Consider the following 13,730-nt stretch of genomic DNA (forward strand, 5'->3'; position numbering starts at 1 on the left):
AAGCCGGGCACTACGTTGTAGTCCTTAGTAAGACCAGGTCCCGGCCAGGCTAACGTTAGGCCCGGGCTCGATATTTATTTATATTTTCACCTATGCGGCAGTGGTAATACCACTAATTTCTTCAGTTTAAACGACGTTTGTACCCAATTAGTAGGCTTATGTATCAATCCATTCTGTATAAATTCATCTGAATTGGCAGCAATTTCAAAATTTAGACCCCTAGGCCTAGACCTTGATCCACAGCCAAGTGATTAAAATTAACTGCAGGCTAGGTCCACATCTACATGTGCTATGGCGTGACATTAAAATAGGCCCTAATCGCTAGCACTTGCATTTTCCCTGGATCTGGGACTAAAGCCCCGGTTGAATTATCACTGCAAAATGAGCGAGATGTTAATCTAGGCCTAGCGTTATTGTCAGCTGTATTCCCAGGTTCACCCCCTGAGTTACCGTCGAGTTAACCCTCATTCTATTTCTACTAGTTTCAGGCACAATAGGCCTACTAATGAGAATGACACAAGTTCACCAAAGCCAGAGGCCTGCATTACAGGCCCTAGGCTGGTTAACTCACCGGATGACTGGTGGCTCGTCGTGGGTTAACGTGGGTGGGAGGTGGTTGCTTGTTGAGAGCTCTATCTCTGGTCCATCGCGTAGCGAAGGCTCGATCACCCCCGGTCTGGTCGGCTGCTGGCTTGCCGGGCTCTCCGTTGTGGCCCTCGTTGCTCGTAGTCGTACCGGTACCCGTACGGCACTCTGACCGCATAGACTGCGTGGACGTGGGCGTCTCCTTGAACCTTTGGCTCCTTTCCCCCTGCCTCCCCCGGTGGGGTCACTCTATATGACTTGGGGACCGCATGACCGTTAACAAAATCGCGGGAAAAGGGGTCAATTTCACGGAACGTCCGCGGACAGAACACTCCGCGAAGTAGTGAAAATAGGGGTGCTCACCGTCCTCGATCTGATGGAAATAGGGGTCAGGAAAAAGGGGAGAACGATTACGTGAAGTAAAATCCGTCGCCGAGTCACCAGCCGCAGAGCGCGCGCGCATCATGCTCTGTATCTTTATATGGACAACTCTACATTTATTTTTACAAAGAATTCTACTTTTCTTATTTTTCAAGAAAAATAAAGTTCTTTTGGATTATTGTATCAGTATATGACATGGTTCTTGGTCATCTTTAAGCCTAAGGACTGAGCACTCTGACGCCTGTGTTGCAATTTCCTCTAATGAGGAAAGGGTGTAAATGCCATGTCCTTGAAATACGGTAAATAGGGGGTAAATTTGAGAAATGGGCAAAAGTGTCCTTACAATCTTATAATTAGGGGTGTTTCAAGGTACCATTTTACCGCAAATTTTTCCTTGTTTTGCGTGAAAATAGGGTGGTTAATTTCACAAAATGTCCTTGAAATTGACTGCAATAGGGGGTCACTTGAATTTGTGGTAACGGTCATACGTGTCCCCCTCTGCGGCTGAGTGACCCCACCGGGCTGCCTCCTCTGCTGGTTGATCCTTTATGTTTTCCCATCTTGAGGCATTGATTATTTCATCGAACCAGTCAAGTTTTGATGTCTGCCGCGATAATCATACTTAAGAGTCGACCGTCGAAATTGAGGAGCCAGTATCGTAATGTGGTCGAAGTTAGCTTATCGATCTGCAGTGTAGCTGGCCTACCTGCGACTAAAATTGAGTTTTAGTGAATTCACTTGTGAGATGTCTCCTAGACCTAGGCCGATCATATCAATTTGTTGTGTACAAAAAACGCTCCTTTTATAAGGCATAGAAATGGGACGTTTAACGCACAGTCACTAATACGCGCCGCTGTCTTCGCATCGTGCAGGCAATCTACGTGTATAGTGGCGGGCTGCTACATTGCGGTGCAGGGGTGTTCAACTTACATATCGTGAGCGCACTCAGCTGCGTGTTTTCACTTCTTCTCCTTTCTCTCCTTTTCTTGTCATTTTTCCTCGCATTACTTGTTTTCATAAATTTCCCTCTCACTTTCCTTGTTTTCTCACTCCCTTCAGTTTTGTAACTCTTCTTGATCACTTGCATTCATTGGCACACCCCCGGTAAAAATGGTACGGTCCTATCCAACATACACTCAAGTCGTCGCTGGAAAACATGCAAAATTCTTCACGCGTTGCGTTGCCTAGCTATGCGTGTGTACTGTGTACACACAATGCCATCGGCTGAACCCGCCAAACTATAGTGACCAATTATTGCAAAAGCTTTTGCAAATGTGAAAAGTGACAGAGGTTTTTTGATCCAATCAAAATAATTCTTAGGTATTCGCAATCTACAGCATTTTCTGCAAAATGTCTTTTTTTGATAGGGTCTATTGTGACGTATATATTTTTTTACAACAATGTGAAGTCGCACCAAACGTTTCGTTTCCTGCACTTGCCCATTGGCTCATGTACAAATGGATTTCCAAAATCATCAAGAAAGGTTCCAAAAACCTCAAAAGTGACAGAACTTAATTTGACTAAAATTAAATGAAAATCATATCATGTTCAAGGTGAGAATCTGCTCTATTCTATTCTGTTTTGATAGATCACCTTGTTGACGCGTTTGGGAGATATCTTAGCAAATCCGTCAAAAAAGGCGTATTTTTCTATTATTCTCCATAGGGAAATAATTTAACACGCTACGCACTGCAAAAAAGGAGCGCAAACAAATTGATATGGTATAATAAATTGGTTCCGTAGATCTGTCCGAATTAAAGGACTACGCCGAAGCGAAGAGTACCGTATAGGCCTAGAAGTAGAACTTTCACCATCTTAACAGTTTCATCACAGATGTACGGTATCAGTGCCAGTGAATATGTTCCGATGTTATTAGGTTAGAGTCCGGCTAGGGTTGGATTTAGTTTTCCGTGTATAGATCCAGATCGCGATATAGAGTACCGTATATAGTTCTCTCTGAGATATCTCCGTGCATGGGGATCGTGTTTCCGATAAATCCGAGTAAAGGGTACCGGTACCGTAGTACCACCGTGAAAATGTCTTTTCCGGACGGAAATTAGAAAGTGAATGACTCGTTTTCATCCGCGCTGATCACGCATTCAGAGCATTGGCGCATTTCGGATGTGTAAAATTACCGCGCACGCTTTAATGTGATACAATCCTTCCGGGTGCGCGTTTTGACCGACTTCCCCCAACAGAAGTACACGTGAACTTGACCTCCTTCTGAAGGGCAGTGAACTGGTTCATAGTCAATATTTGTTTACATACTAAAACTTGTATTCTCTCCCAATAGAATTTATTCGATAATCGAATAAACATATTACAACCAACGAAATTCTCTCCTCTCGACAGTTTGGTTTTAGAGAAGGCTATTCAACATACATGGCACTTCTTCAATTTACTAATAGAATTTCAAAAGCTTTTGAGCATAAAGAATTTCTAATTGGACTTTTTTTGGATATTTCCAAAGCGTTTGACTGTATTAATCATGAAATATTGTTTAAAAAATTATATCATTATGGTATCCGTGGAACAGTTTTGAAATGGTTCGATAGTTATTTGAGCGACCGAAAACAATATGTATCTTTAAACAATTATAATTCGAAAATGTGTACCATAGATGTATGAGTACCACAGGGATCGGTATTGGGTCCGCTACTTTTCCTTTTATTTATCAATGATCTTCAATATTTCAGTCAACGACTTTTTTTCTATCTTGTTTGCAGACGACACAAATTTATTTATCTCTGGTAATAATATAGAAATGATCTCTACTTTGAATCTTGAACTTAAGTCTATTCATGAATGGTTCACAGCAAACAAGCTTGTACTTAATCTAAATAAAACATTTTATATGATCTTTAAACCCAAAAATAAGAATATAGATGACGAAAATATTAAAATATGTATAAATAATTATGAAATTCAGCGAACAACCAATACCAAGTTCTTGGGTGTCTATATAGATGAAAATCTAAGTTGGAGTATACACGTTAATGATATTTGTTCCAAAATTTCCAAAAGTATTGGTGCAATGAATCGTCTTAAGAATGTAGTACCCAAACAAGTCTTATTAACTTTGTATTATTCAATGATCTTGCCATATATCTCTTACTCCTGTATCTTTTTAAAGATCTAAGGATTCTTAAGATCACTGAATTGTATGAACTACAGGTTGCTATATTCATGTTCTCATATTTTAAAAACATCTTGCCTTCAAATTTTAATGAATCTTTTAGGCTTAACAGTTTTTTCCATTTTTATGATACAAGGACCAGTAGCCATTTACGCTTGCCGTTATACAAATATCAATTTTCTCGTACAACTATATCTTTTGTAGGAGCGAAATGTTGGAATGACATACCAAATGATATAAAAAATATGCCCACTTTATCGTCTTTCAAACGTAATTATAAAATGTACCTTTTCTCTCGATCACAAAACAATGCACTTAAATGATTTTTTTTAACCAACTCAAAAATATCGAATTACTTGTTTGTTCGTTTGTCTGTTTTGTTTTGCTATTTCCTTTAAAATATTTTAATTCATACATGTAACTCAATAATTTTACTGATATCCTTTCGGGGACTAGCCCGTGATAGGCCCTTGGCCTTTACTAGTTCCATCATACTCTCAATTGTTATGTTCATGCTATTATTCAAATTTTGAATACTCTCGTTTGTACTTGTTTTGTAAATTTTAATTGTATTTGATGTTTTTTATTGAGATAATGAAAATAAATGAACTGAACTGTTATTATTGTTGCTCTTTTAGGTAATCAAATCAGGAATTTTGAGGTAAACACTGGGGAGAGCGTTCACCCGTTCTGTCATGTGGACATTGACATCGACTCTTTACAATTCATTTCTTGGAAAAAGGGTATTGACTCAATAATATTTTCTTGCTCCGAAAGTTCCCAGGAAAGAAAATGCCGAATGAATACAACAGCACATACACTTGGAACGAATCATGGGATTGTCAGTATTTTGACAATCAGAAACGCTTCTCTTGCTGATGAGGCATTATATCATGTTGTCATGAGCGCCGGTCCGGACAGAGAGACATGTGACATCAGCCTGACAGTAAATGGTATCTATTTCACTAACTCCTTTTTTTTCTGGTAATATGAGGTTTATTGATTGGTTGCATGCCTGTTATTTGATTGCTTTCTTTATATTTCATTTTATGCATTAACTTTAAAATCAACCCTCTTTATTATTGTCATAATTGTTTTAACGTGTATAGTTCCAATTGTCTTTTCCATTGTCATGATTGTGATGCGAATGTTCATGTATGCAAACCTGTGAAAAACAACAATGGTTAAACATTTTCCCCGACAATAATGAAATAATATAAACCCTCCCTATCAGCATATTTCGATTATCATGGTTGTGCAAATTATCGAATGTGTTGCGAAAACACAAAAACAACAGCATCACTGATTATATTTCGGGGGATATCTTTTAAATGATTTCAGTTCCACCAAAAGGACTTATTGTAATCGACAATGTTGACCAAGCCGTTCTACATAATCAATTTCTACTCACGGTTGCAGAAGGGGAAAATAGGACATTTGTCTGCAACACCAATGGATCAGTAAAACCACCAGTCAGTTTGGAATGGGATGTACCAGATGGAATAAATATACATGGTGATTTACAAGAGAATGTGAATGTTACTCACGACGGACGACTCAAAGTGCCTACACGAACTTTCGTCTTCACACCATTATACAACGGTACTGATGAGCTTGAGGTAGTGTGTAGGGTAGCAAACGAATCGTATCGTAACATAACAACTTCAGTCATCCTAAAATATGAAGGTAATCATTTAGTGAGATTAATTAGTGATTTTTTCAAAGCAAAGTGTATAGAATTTTTCAGCCATGGAATGAAAATGCGATCGTACCCTGTATTAAAGACATTACGTGTATTTATTTCATTCTACATAATCATTGTGAAATTCGTTAAAGATCAAAAATATCATTTTTCCACCTTTAATATGATGCTAATATCGAAACTCTACTGCTATATTTTTGGACTGCCATTTGCCACAAGTGAATATTTTGTTCGTTTGGTTTCTCCAAGTTCTTTATCTGTGATCACATGAAAGTGATTTCCCTTCTATTATTTCAAAGAAGAGATGCAAATTTATTTGCATTTTCTAATTGCTAATATAATTTTCCTTCTCTTGTTACCCGTTTCCCCCCCCCCTCGAACCATTCCCAGTTTTTCTCCTTTTAATATTACCTTGTAAACAACCAACAGGGATTGATAAAGGAGTTTACATTTTCCATATTCGACCAGCATTATTTATTTTAGGAGTATATGAATAGTATTTTTATGAATTCTTACAAACAATTGCTAAAGTTTCATTTTCTGGTCAGCGTATACAAAGTATACGCTTGCATTTATGGCATTTAGTTCATACGCGCTAGTAATGGCGGATGTCTCATTTTCAGGTATAAATGCATAAAAAATTCGCTCGTGCTTCGTTCTCGAAATATTTGTCTAGAGATAAATGTTTCATGATAATAAGTTCCAACATAACAAATTCTTAAATCATTTCTATTCAGCTAAATATATATGGAAATTAATATGCTCTAGTCACTTTGTAGAGTGAGATTTGTGTCATGTCAATGAAATTCAAATGGTAACAAATCCGTTCCGATCTTAGGTCAGGATATCATTGTTATTATATTTTTTTTGTATTATTTATTTCATTCGATTTTCAATAGAGCAATCAAAGTCCCCCCCCCCTTAAAATTAAGGGATCCAGGATACAAGTAATGACGTAACATGACGAATGCAATAAAGTGTATTCTTTTAATGTAGTTGATACTAGTTTTAATGTTAATATCATGCATTCGTTTTATTTCCCAACATATGTAGGAACAACTCCCTCAATCAAACATCTTGCCACAACTCCTGAGGAAAGTAATCTAAGTCTGACAATTAGTGATGGAGAAATAAAAGGTTAATATTGTTTTTCATTTATTTCCTTTGCCAAATATGACTGAATGTGCCATTTCGTAATCACAGATTGCGCATGAGTAAATGGAGGTCAGTCATTGGCTGCAGATCGCATTATTATTTTTTTTTATTTATGAGATTAACATGATTATTGATACGTTGTTTGAAATTGTACTTGTCATCCCATATAATCAATAACAATACCTAGGTCAGGATATGATTTTATTAGAATTTTTGTATTATTTATTTTATTCGATTTTCAATAGAGCAAAATAGTTCCTCCTGATTATTAAGGGATCCTGGGCACAAACATGACGAATGCAATCAAGGGTATTATTTTAATACAATTGATACTAGTTTGAATGTTGATATTATGCACTCGTTTTATATCCCAAAATATGTAGGAGCAACTCCCCAAACCAAACATCTTGCGACAACTTCTGAGGAAAGTAATCCAAGTTTGACAAGTGATGAAGAAGTACAAGGTTGATATTGTCTGTCTTTTATTTCCTTTGCAAAATATGAGTAAATGCGCCATTTCGTAATCACATATTGCGCATGAGTAGATGGAGGTCAGTCATTGGCTGCAGACCACAGTGTATTTTTTTCATTTATGAGATGAACATGATTATTGTATGTTTTAAATTGTACTTGTCATCCCATATATCGAATAACGATACTTTTTTCCGTCATGTTTGGTATTTGGCAGCGGATCAGAGCGGACTATATGATATCAGTTTTCAAACTGTAGACTTAGAGCACAAGGCATTTTATTTCAAGGTTTCATTCTTAGCATATTCATATTCATCCCTTATTGTAATTGGTATTACAGTGTATCACTATTATTGTCATTATTATTATTATTCAATTGCTCATTATTTCATTGTTGGCATCACGTGCCGGTACCATGTTCATTTAGCCGTGTTTATTCTTTTATTGCCTCATCAGTTTAATTTTGTGATTACATTTTGTACCCCCCCCCCCCTGTTGATATAAATGAGTGTATATCATGATCTTAGCTGAGATTTGACATGAGATCAGACAATGCTATTCAATTCACAATTTCAACAGAATATCAATAGAATAAAACAGTTGACTATTATAAAACACGATATTTAAAATATTCCTAACTAATTCAAAATGGTTGTTAATGCATTTTAGGTTGGTGTCCGAAGGATTTTGACAAAGAAAATGCACAATGGCTTAATTACTTTGATACTAATTTTGATTTACTGATCAAAAATGATTAAGGAAATATGCCATAACAAGCATCTAATGACAATGCACGTTTGGAGTACTCGCAAATGAATACAAGAATACGTTCCCAGAATAACTTTCAGGCATTCTAAAGGAAGATTTCTCTATATGTATCTGTATATATATATATATATAATATATATATATATATATATATATATATATATATATATGTATGTATATATATATATATATATATATATATATATATATATATATATATATATATATATATATATGTATATATATACATACACACATATATATATATATATATATATGTTTGTATATACACATGTATATATTTATGAATGGCTCACAGATTTTAATTTACATCATTTCATTAACATGAATGCTACCTAATAAGCAGTGTGTCTTAACAAAACTGTTGTGTTAATTTGAAATTCAGTGCTAATATTAATTACAGTCAGCATCTAAATTTACAGGTTGTTTTACATTTTAATATTCTAGTTGTAATGCACGTCATTTGAACTACATCATTATTCAACGAGCTGAAAGTAAAACATATATATTTGGATTGGCTCGCTTGCAATTTGAGGAAGACTTGATATTCATATCTGTAAGAAGAAATAACATGTAATTTTATGTTTTTGATTCTAGACAACTGTGCTCTACTTCATATTGTTATATACATCTTGGGAGGATCATTAGGTGCAATGATTATGGGCCTAGTTGCAGTAACAGTTTCGTACAAGTGCTTACAACATAACACAGATAGAGGTGATTTTTTTTCTGTTCAATAATTTAATCAAGAAATATCAATATAAAATCTAATTCGATAAAGTTGTTTGGTTATTAATGACACAGAAAGACTAAATCTGATATTTATGAAAATATTGTAAGAACTGGTCTTTTCTAAGGACCAGAAGATTATGATATTTGCTGTAGTCTTTCATATCTATGTGAATTGTATATGAATATGGGGATGACAGGGCTGTTATATAGCTATAACCATATCCAAGATATTTGTATAGTTGATTGCAACTGTTTTATTAATGTATTTACGAGAAATGTCATTTGACTTTTTGGACAATTCAACCAAAATCTAGCCAGTTTGGACTCATACTCAAAGTTAATAAACATGATAAACTCAACATGCACATTATGTGCACTTTTATCGCAATTTACAATGAGAGATTAGAAGGGAACAAAACTTGTTTTATTTCCAGAATATGCGCCAGATGACTTTGAAATTAGCTATTAGTAATTTGCCATTGCATGCTGCAAATGAAACGGATGTTGATTTTGTTTTCTATGTTGGCGATCTTTTGGTGATTCTCAGCATATCCGTTGTCTAGATTTATTATTTCACTATTCGTTAATACATCAGTTAACTTTATTTGACCCATGCAGTCCAGTGGGTGCTCAATCCATACTCGATTTATTATATGTTTTATGTTTCACTGTACCAATTTAGTATACTTTTATTGCCAAAATGAAATAATTGTAGTAACAATTAATAGCAATTCGCTATAGTGTGCGATATCTAACCATAATGTCAGAATATTAAAGTGCCTTTCTTTCCAATTATTTTCTCGCGTTCATTACCCATTTATTCGCGGACAATACATGTACACGTAATCAAAACAGACTATACAATATCCGTTTTTTCATATAAAATCTCCCTAAATTTCTTTCATTTTCAAATTTGCTTTTGTAGCAGGGGACGCTGACATGGCAGATGGAGTGTCAGTGACTGCAATGCACCAGAAGGACTCGAACACGAGCCTCTTTACGCGAATTCCACCATGGTAAATATAATTGGCAATACCAATCCAATCTTGTTCATTTTTTAACGAATTTTTAAGTAAAACTGAATATATATTTCAATAGATCCCGTTCGAGAGTACTAATTCGTGTGATATTGTTGACGAGAAAAAGCAACATTTATAACAAAAATAAGTATACATATGCTGATCATAATCACGCTTAATTTTCGACGCTTTTTTTTCTAACATACATATGTAACGAATTATGCATTTTAAATAGATATACTAGTATAGATATATTAAAAATCGTATCACCTTATGGCATTATTCTATACATTGTGCATCTGCAACGATTAAATTGATGTAAATCGAAACTCATTGGATATAAGAAGCTCATTAGATTACCTCCTTGATCGTTTCTTAATTATTGGCAAGAGCACATTGGTTATGGTATAAGAAATTTCTGTTTTGAATTCCAGGTCAGCTTTTAAAGTGTGTTACTCTAGTCCAGTAGACGGTCTCATAGGCCACGTACAAGACCTGGAAAAGTTGTTAAGTACAAGGTTTTTTGTTGATTCATGTTCTAGATGGGTATTGAAGTAAATTCAGCTTGGTTGCCACCTTGGCAACCTTGAGCATTTTTTTTAATTAGCCTAATTAGCATATTCATCTAATTAGCATATATACGATATGTAATATACTACTTCTCTTAAACCAGAAAGACTAAAAACATAAATAATGTCATTTTTCTAAGAGGTCCTGTGACGTTGAATCCATGCATAACAATATTTTAAATTCCTAAGTTATGCAATTATCGTAATCAGCCTAATTAGCATAATGAGCTAATTAGCATAAGTGTAATACACTGTATATATGTATTATTTTGTGGATGTCTATCCAGAAAATTCCCAATACATATATAATGCAACCCTTTTATGGTTTTCTATGGCGAGGAATTCATTTATGACATTATTTTTCCATTCTAACCAATGGATGTAATCGCTGTAATTAACATAATTAGCATAATGCCTTAATTAACATATATGTGTGTGTAATATACATAAAAATACATATTTCTTTGTCATTTCATATCGAGAATGCTTGAAAAATGAATTATACAACTATCATGGTTTTCTATGGCGAGGAATTCATTTATGATATTATTTTTCCAATTTAACCAATGCAGTCGCTGTAATTAGCATAATTAGCATAATCAACCTAATGCACTAATTAACATATATAGATATATTTGTCAAAGTACTACAGCAGCCTGAAAACATTAAAAATACAGCTATCCTATGGTAATATTCTATAAGGAATTCTTTTGTGAAATTATTTTTCCCGATTAACAAATGTTATTGTTTTAATTAGCGTAATTAGCATAATGCGCTAATTAACTCATGAGCATGAATATGAATATATATTCATTTGTCATTTTGTATCAAGAATGCCCGAAAACATGAATAGTACAGCTATCCGATGATTTCCTATGACTAGGAATTCACTTATGACATTAGTTTTACCTTTTTTACCAATGTAATTTTCGTAATTAGCATAATGCGCTAATTAACATAATATGTGCAATATATAAACATAAACAATTACAGCTATCCTATGGTTTTCTATGATGAAGAATTATTTTGTGTCATTTATCCCCTTTTAACAAATGTTATTATGTAATTAGGGCAATCAGTATACTGCGCTAATTAACATAATTACCAATATAATTACATATAAATATATATTCTTTTGTCATTTTATATTTAAAAAATGCCCGAAAACATGAATAATACAGCTATTTCATAGTTTTCTATGACGAGGAATTCATTTATGATATCGTATTTCACTTTAAACAATGTTAATGTTGTAATTAGCTTAATTGGCATAATGAGCTAATCAAAGTGGAACGCCTCTGGCTGTCTAGCCTGCATTACGTGATTTGATATAGCAGCAGTTTTGACTTTGAAAGCAGCTATTGCATAACGTGTTCACGTAGAACAATTCATACGATGTCCATTGATCCGAAATGACCTTTGACCATGATCAAGTGACCTATCATGTGTGCAAAACAATCCTTCATCCTTGATTATATGTTTATGTTTCATGAACTAGATCCATAAACTTTCTAAGATATGATGCCAAGTTAAAAAATACCCCTAACATGGCCAAAGTTCATTGACCTTACATTACCTTTGATCTTGGTTATTTGACCTGACATGCGCACAGGATATACAGGGATAGGCCTACATGGTTGCACTTATATTAACTACATGTGGTTCCATAAACTCTCAAAGTTATGACAATTCCACAAATACCCCCAACATGGCCAAAGTTCATTGACGCTAAGTGACCTTTGACCTAGGTCATGTGACCTGAAACTCAGACAGGATATTCAGTATTACTTGATTACTCTTATATTTAAGTTTCGTGAACTAGGTCATACACTTTAAAGGTTATGACATTTCAATAACTTATCCTTGGTTAAGATTTCGATATGTATTCCCCCAATAAAATCTTAGTTCATTGGCACTAAATGACTATTGACCTTATTCATGTAACCTGAAACTAAGGCAAGATGTTCAGTAATACTTGATTACTTTTATGTCCCAGTTTCATGAACTAGGTTCATATACTTTTTAAGTTATGATGACATTGACATTGGTTGGTTTATATGATATCAATGTTGACGACGCTGCCGTCGCCGCCGCCGTCGGAAAGCGGCGCCTATAGTCTCGCTCTGCTAACTACAGTGACAACGAAATATACATGTATGCATTGCACCTGTATTTTAATTATACCACTAACCATAGGATAGCTGTATTTCTGATGTTTTCAGGCACACCCGATATAAACTAACATGGAAAAAATGAAAATCCATAATTTATTGTTCGAGATAGACATGAAATGCTCCGAAAATTTGCTGTGCAGATCGCCAGATCGACGAGGCTCTATCCCTTTTAATCGTTGATTGTCAAACAGGGTAGCAGCAACTCCCATCTTTTAACGTCATTTGGTCTGATGTGACACGGCCGGGGTTGAACCCCGGACGCTTTACCAACTGAGCCAACACATCGGTTATATGAATATATAATATATTGTACATAGGCAGTGGCGTAACTACGGGGGGGGCATGGGGGCACGTGCCCCCCCCCCAATCGGCTGGCCTAACAAAACGGGGAAAAGGAGAAAAAGAGGGAAAAAGGAAAAGAAACGTAGTGGGGAAAAGAAGAAATTGTTGTTTATTATAGTGTTATATTATGTTATATAACACAAGAAGCATTTTTTCATAACTTTAAGAAACATTATTTGCTTAATTGTGTCTTCATTGTTCCTGGTGCTCGCATAGACTGTTTAACGAGATATATAAACCTGCTGTACTAAAGCCTCCCGTTTTCAAATCAATATACAACAAAATAATATATTTCCTCGCAATTAGAGTTATTATTGTTTTAAGTAGTGATATATTCTTTTTCATGACTACTGAAAGTTGTTGCCCTATTTTAAGGTCTTAAAATAAAACATTTCCTGTCCGTGCTAACGTTCGCATTAGTGGATTGGTGAGATTTCTGCTCTTCATGAACTCCTAAAATCAGTCCTTAAAATGTCAATTTTTCTGATCTGAATATAAAAAAATTTAGCTCGCGCTTCGCGCTCGCATCATTTGGTTAGTGAAATACGTTGGTTCTTAGTGAATTCCTACAAACAACCCTTAGAATGCCCCTCTTCAGGTCTATATTTCCTAAATTTTCAGCTCGCGCTTTTGCGCTTGCAGTATTTGATTAGTAAGATGCGTATGATAATCATG

General features: G+C 35.0%; 1 long non-coding RNA gene across 1 annotated transcript; it reads left to right on the top strand.

The window, feature by feature from the left end:
- The first annotated feature begins 6,860 nt into the window (after positions 1-6,860).
- LOC121420721 lies at positions 6,861-9,954 on the top strand. Its single transcript, XR_005970808.1, has 3 exons — positions 6,861-6,941; positions 8,817-8,936; positions 9,877-9,954. It is a non-coding gene; the product is annotated as an uncharacterized LOC121420721 (long non-coding RNA).
- The last annotated feature ends 3,776 nt before the right edge of the window (positions 9,955-13,730 follow it).

This window comes from Lytechinus variegatus, chromosome 8, assembly GCF_018143015.1.
Source record: "Lytechinus variegatus isolate NC3 chromosome 8, Lvar_3.0, whole genome shotgun sequence".
In the NCBI taxonomy this organism is placed as follows: Eukaryota; Metazoa; Echinodermata; class Echinoidea; order Temnopleuroida; family Toxopneustidae; genus Lytechinus; species Lytechinus variegatus.